Source organism: Alligator sinensis, unplaced genomic scaffold (genome assembly GCF_000455745.1).
Source record: "Alligator sinensis unplaced genomic scaffold, ASM45574v1 scaffold685_1, whole genome shotgun sequence".
In the NCBI taxonomy this organism is placed as follows: Eukaryota; Metazoa; Chordata; order Crocodylia; family Alligatoridae; genus Alligator; species Alligator sinensis.
In genome coordinates, this window is record NW_005842336.1 from 1,209,683 (window position 1) to 1,215,682 (window position 6,000).

Below are 6,000 nucleotides of genomic sequence, written 5' to 3' on the forward strand. Positions count from 1 at the left end.
AAGCATTAAGTGCCTACTCTGTACCCCCAAACTATACAGTTCATCTTATCACCAAAAAATCCTTGCCTCATGAATTGCGGTCTTGTTAGCTAACGTTCTCCCAACCTCTTGCAATCCTAGCTATGTTTTACTCCATGACAACAAAGGTAACTTAGAAGTCTTTAGGGGGGAAAAAAAAACCCTTGCTTTTTAAACAAACATATACATTCAAGGTTATGTTATAAATGTTGAAATGATCTGGAAGGCAACATCTCACTTCTCTCTAAGCAATTCCACAGTCTACAAAGTGCTACTGCATTAAGTCAAGCTCATTATCATTAGTGCTTGATGGACAGTGTTCAGTTGCCCAGTGATGACCCAGAACAGCCATTTTGGAACAGATAGTTGTAAGGGACTAGACCCCTCCCCCTTATCAGTAAGTTCAAACCTCTGCAATTGCAGGAAACCCTGGGATAGACAAAAATGGGACCGCAAGCACATCCCCCATGGCCCCTTCTGCACATCACAAGGCACAAAAACAACTCCCAACACAGTGGATCAAGCTAGTACAAAAATGTAAAGGCCTCTTAACCACAGGAATATAGTTACCAACAAGAGAGGCTGAGGCCATTTTCAATACTTTGAGCTCCTGCAATAGCATAGGCATGCTGTCATTTCTGGATAAATAGATCAGAAACTCTGTTTTTTAATAATAAAACCTAGCTTTTATATAAATCCCAAAGGAGTTAACTAGCAGAACTGGCCAGAAAAAATATTGAAACAGAAAACACCATTTCAACAAAATGAAATAGTTTGTAAAATCTTATCACCTCCAATTAAAATTCTACCCCATCCTGTTTTCTTTCCTGAGAGAACAGCATAGAGGAAAAAGTCTATGAAAATATTTTTAAATTTGTCAGCTGAACTTTTTTTCCAAGAACAAAAAAAATCTGCAAAATATATATATTTTGGAGGGCATATTTAGCAGCAGGCGTGAAGTTAAAGAGGAAAACAAGCAGCTAAGGCACCAGTAGCCAAAGAGAGTAAGACTATGTTTATGCTGGGGAAGTACGGTGCTGTGGTCATGCTACCACTGGTATGGCTTTCTGCCCTGGGCTCCCCGCCCGATTTCCACCTGCTCTGCTTTCTGTTCTATCTGCTGCTGTGCTGCCTGTAGAGAACAATTTCACTAATCCAGGTCTTCAGAACAGTTCACTCTATCCATCCAGTCAAAGAAAGCTGGAACTCTCTAGGACAACTAGAGTACAGAAAAGTATGACCATAATATACAGTAGGTATAACTCTTATTCTGGAATAAGTGTCTCCTGTCCAGCTAATCCTCTTTGAAAGTGGATTTAACTAAATCAGAGTGTGTGTAACAAGAAAGCCCCAAATAGTCTGGCTTACCTCAGTGTCTCACTAGGTTTGTATTAGGGCTGGTATATCCAAGACCTAAACAAGCTTTTATTATTATTAATAATACTGATTTATAGTAGGGTCTAAGGACCAACCCAAGACTGTGCCCCTTTAAATTAGCCTCTGTACAAATACAGAGCTGCAGCCATCCCCCTAATGCTGAAGAGGAAATATCTAATTTTTCAAGCAACTGAACAAACACTGTGATATGAAGAAAATAGAAGTGGGACTTCTGACTGCCCCAATCATAACTTTCTCACAAGAGGCAAGTCAGGGTGGGTGAGATTTTAAACCCCTACCATTTTCCTCCCATGAGCTGTTATGAAGTAATTTTACAATAAACAACAACCCAGCATACCAGGACAAATAACAGCAACACCCATAGAGCAGGACAGTAGCCTTACCTTGGGGACAGACCAATGCTTCCATGGTCTGTGTTTAACCAACTCTGTGAGGTACTGCTCTACCCATTCCTCAGTGGGTCCACTCCAGGAAGTAATTAGCACTAAAGTGAAGACACCTGCCCTTTCTTCAGCTGGGGCTAAGTGCAAACAAGCCTCAAAGCTACAATAATTTTCTACAATAAAACACAGGGGGAAAAGCTATTATCATGCCACAATCTCTGTCCTTTTGACCATTCCATGCAGACAAATCCATCTCACTGAGCAAGCCATGTAGGACTAGACTGTGAAGCCCATTTTCTCTCTAAGGAAAACTTTCTTATGTAAGTAGTCCTATTCAGTAAGTAACTGCCTTCCCAGTGGGAGCCAGGTGTGCACAGTCTGATTAGCATGTATGTTTTTTTCTTTTCTGTTCCCTGGTGGATGTCTAGCCCAGTCACAAAGCCAGCTCATCATATGGACAAGCTGACAGTAGCTCCAGGTCAAAAGACTTGGAGGGGTGGCATTTTGAGAGTTGAGACGTTACCATTAATTTCTGATTAGCTGGTGAGAAGAGTCATGTGAAGGAAAAGAGGATTTATTTTGCCCTGGGGCAGTGAGACGGCTAGGTCCGTCCTGTCTGTTCAAACTGTCTATGCTGCAGGGCATATGCTATCTCTCTTTTTGTACAGTGCCTGGCATAATAGGGTACTAGTCTTTCTTGGAAGCTCTGATTGCTATTGTGATACTAAAATATGTCCTCACTGGAGATGTGCTGGATTTTGAATTATTTCCTTGAAAGATCATTAATTTGAGCCACCTCTAAATTAACAAAAATCTTCTAACTAGTTGCTTCAGAGAATGGGCACAACAGCTGCATCTGCACATCATCCAGATGCATTTAAAGCCTGTTTTCACAGGTGAAGATGCACTGAGTGGCACTGCATACAATCTCTCTCTACTTTCCATAGGTGGCAGCATTAGCGCAGTGTTTTACAAGGAGGCTACAGAAGAGCAGCATGGTTGCCTAGGCAGCAATGGAAACCAAGGCTGAGAAACAAGTCCAGGAGGATTTTTTTTTTAAACCAACCATGCACATCCAGGATGATAAAACAAAACAAACAAACAAACAAACAAAAACACATATAAGGTTACAGTTCAATCTTAACAAGATTTCACTTTTCACTAGAGTTCACTTTTTATATTCATAGGACATACAGCAACAGGGCATGCCTTTCCAGTGCATCTCTCACCTGGCCCTGGAAGAACCACATCTGGAGAATAGGAGGGAATTCAATCTCTGAGGTTCATTCTCTAAGCAGTTTGATCACTTAAGAGCAGGTACCTCAATATAAAAGTCAGATAAAGCAAGATTTGTTAAGCAAACCATGAGCTGTGATGACCTCTTTCTGTATAGCTCTGCTCATTCTTTTGTTAACTCAGCCTAACAACTCAACCATTCATCTTTGGTTTCTGTCTAGCTTTTTACTTCTTTAAAGCTAAATAACAAAAATATGGCAGTTCTTATGGAGGGAGCATGCCCTTTGCCTTCTGAAAAAAACAACAACAAAAAAGCCTGCATCTCCTGTGGACATGTTTTGCAGCACTATCAAGAGGTCACCTGAAGTGAGCTATTCCAGACCAAGTGGAGGAAGCAAGTTACTCAGTCTTGGAGCCTTTCTAGAACAAACCCTTCCAGCAATAGATAGGAAGATCTCCAGGGCAGGAACTGTCTGTACAGCAGGTAGCACAAGAAAGCCTAGATTAATTAATCAAATGGCAGGGCCACACTTAAAAATGTTTACTGTTATAATTATGCAAAGGATGCATTTTTTTCATATTTATGCCAGTAAAAGGTCTAGTGCAGATTCTATTCTTGCACTTAGAAGCATGCTTTATAAAAGATTGTGTCTTATTTAACATCAATCAGCCAAGTGGAACAAACATTACTGGCACGAACACTTTTATACTGGTGTAGCTGTGGACACACTGGGTGGTAACCAACTTAACTCTACTGGTCTATTTTAAGTGGAAAACTTATGTATAGACCAGGCCCTAGAACTTGCTATACTACTACCACTACTACTACTAGACACCATAATTACCTCTGAGCTACCCAGTCTCCTGCTTAAACTACTTCCTACATGCACGTGACTTAAAACTCCTGTTTATCCTTGCACATTTTACATTTAGGATACCAGTTCACAGGGCCACATTAATGCCTAAGCAAACTAGGCACATACCTAGGGCCCTCAGCTGCTAGGGGGTCTGGTTCTTCCTTTCAAGGCAGTAGCACGAATGACGCCATCCACCTCCCTTCCCTTCCCTTCCCCTCCCCTCCCCTCCCCTTCACCAGCCTCACCACCGCTACTGTGGCTGCTTGCTAGTGGCAGCTCCGAGCTCTGCTCCCGCAGCGCCGAGATGGGGGGGGGTCTTGACTGGCCCAGGGCTCACTAATGGGTTAATCCAGCCCTGCAAGCCCTCCCTCCCCGCAAAAAAGAGTTCCCTAGGGAAGCTAAAGTAATTCCATTGCTGCTGCTTCACATCCATTTCTGTGATGCCTGACTTGTTCATCCTTCTCGTTTGGCTATGCTGTTGCTTCTTGCTCCTCTGTACCTTCATCCAAACAATTAAGCAAATGTGATGAGAGCAGAAAGGATTCCTCTATAGATCAGAGAAGAGAAATCAGTCTCGGCTTCACAAAAGGAAAAATAGTACTGGCCTCATCATTTGTCTACCATCATTCTGGCTGGTACCAAACCCTAGGTTAGAAATTACCTATAATAAACAGCTCCCTTATTAGCTTCTTGCTAATTAGCTAACACCACTGGAAAATTCACAAAGGTATCTTTAAGCACATCAGAGACAAATATCCTGAGTTATATAGAAGAACTTAGCATGTATTTCTGGCTCTTCTCTCTCACCACATCTTGTACAGCTTTACAAACTTGTGAGTAGAAGGCACAAAATCTGATTGAGGAAGGTTGAGAAATGTATTGTTTGGTCCCATGAGAAACTTCAGACACAAAAACATGCTTTTGTTTAGATCATTTTTTATTCCAAAATGTTAAGGTTTTGCCAAAATCAACTGAAAATCAACTGAATATTTTTCAGTTTTCAGCTATCAAGAACTTTCTGCTGAAAACTGATTTGAGGCCAAAATTTTGTTTGGTATTCAGTAACTGATAAAAGTTAATCAAAAGCAGATACTTCCCACAGAAATTTCCATATTGAAGGGGAAAAAGTACCTGAGTGAAAATGATAGCTTATTCCACACCTGACTCCCCTTTCCCCTCTTCTAACCGTTAAATCATATTCTTCCTAAAATAAATGGGATGGGCTTCAGCTCTCCCCTAAAGGCAAGCGTGTCTTCTCTTCCAGGTTGGCTGATCTCGTACGGGGTGCTTTAAACTAGCTTTGCCGGGAGATGGGGCCACAGGGACACTTCCCAGCCAAGCCAGGTGATGAGCACAAGAAGTACCCAGGTAAGTGACAGGGGTCTGGATAGTCCTAGGATCAAGGGGGTGGTGCAAGCACGCATAGGAGGCCTTAAATGCCTTTACACTAATGCTCATAGTATGGGGAACAAGCAGGAGGAACTTGCCCTCCTGCTAGCTAACACAAATCCAGACATAGTGTGGCTCACTGAAACCTGGTGGGATTCAACTCATGATTGAGCGGTCAACATTAGGGGCTACAGATGGTACAGGAGGGATAGAACGGGGAGGAAAGGTGGGGGTGTGGCACTCTAGGTCAAAGAGCAATACACGTCCTCAACAAACAAGACAGGGTCAGAGGAGGGGCAGACTGAAGTGCTCTGGGTAAGAATACAAGGGGGTTGTGGGGAAAGGGACTTAACAGTGGGTGTCTACTACAGACCACCCAACCAGGGGGAAGAGCTGGACCAGGAATTCTCAGGTCAGCTCGCGGAGGCAGTTAAGTCAAGGGATGTGGTCGTCGCGGGTGACCTAAACTACCAAGACATTTGCTGGGAGGAGCAGCCAGCCAAGTCTGACCGCTCACGTAGGTTCCTAGCTGAGATACAGGACCTCCACCTAACCCAGGAGGTGCATAGTCCCACCAGGGGAAATGCCTTGCTGGACCTGGTCCTGGCCACAGGGGGGACTGCGGGTTCTTGACCACCTGGGTAATAGCGATCATCGCTTACTGGAATTCACTATCCAGCGCAGGGTGTCAAAGGCCTGCAGCAAGGCAGTAGCCCTTG

At 43.2% G+C, this 6,000-nt stretch overlaps 1 protein-coding gene and 1 long non-coding RNA gene across 3 annotated transcripts in view; one reads left to right on the top strand and one right to left on the bottom strand.

Annotated features, from left to right (window-relative positions):
* The window catches only part of EBF2 (early B cell factor 2), a 238,991-nt gene that overhangs the window by 212,576 nt on the left and 20,415 nt on the right, over nucleotides 1-6,000 (bottom strand). The window lies entirely within an intron of this gene.
* The window catches only part of LOC112551102, a 17,408-nt gene continuing 16,643 nt past the window's right edge, over nucleotides 5,236-6,000 (top strand). The window contains exon 1 of the long non-coding RNA XR_003095260.1: nucleotides 5,236-5,260. This is a non-coding gene — a long non-coding RNA (uncharacterized LOC112551102). The remainder of the gene's footprint in view (nucleotides 5,261-6,000) is intronic.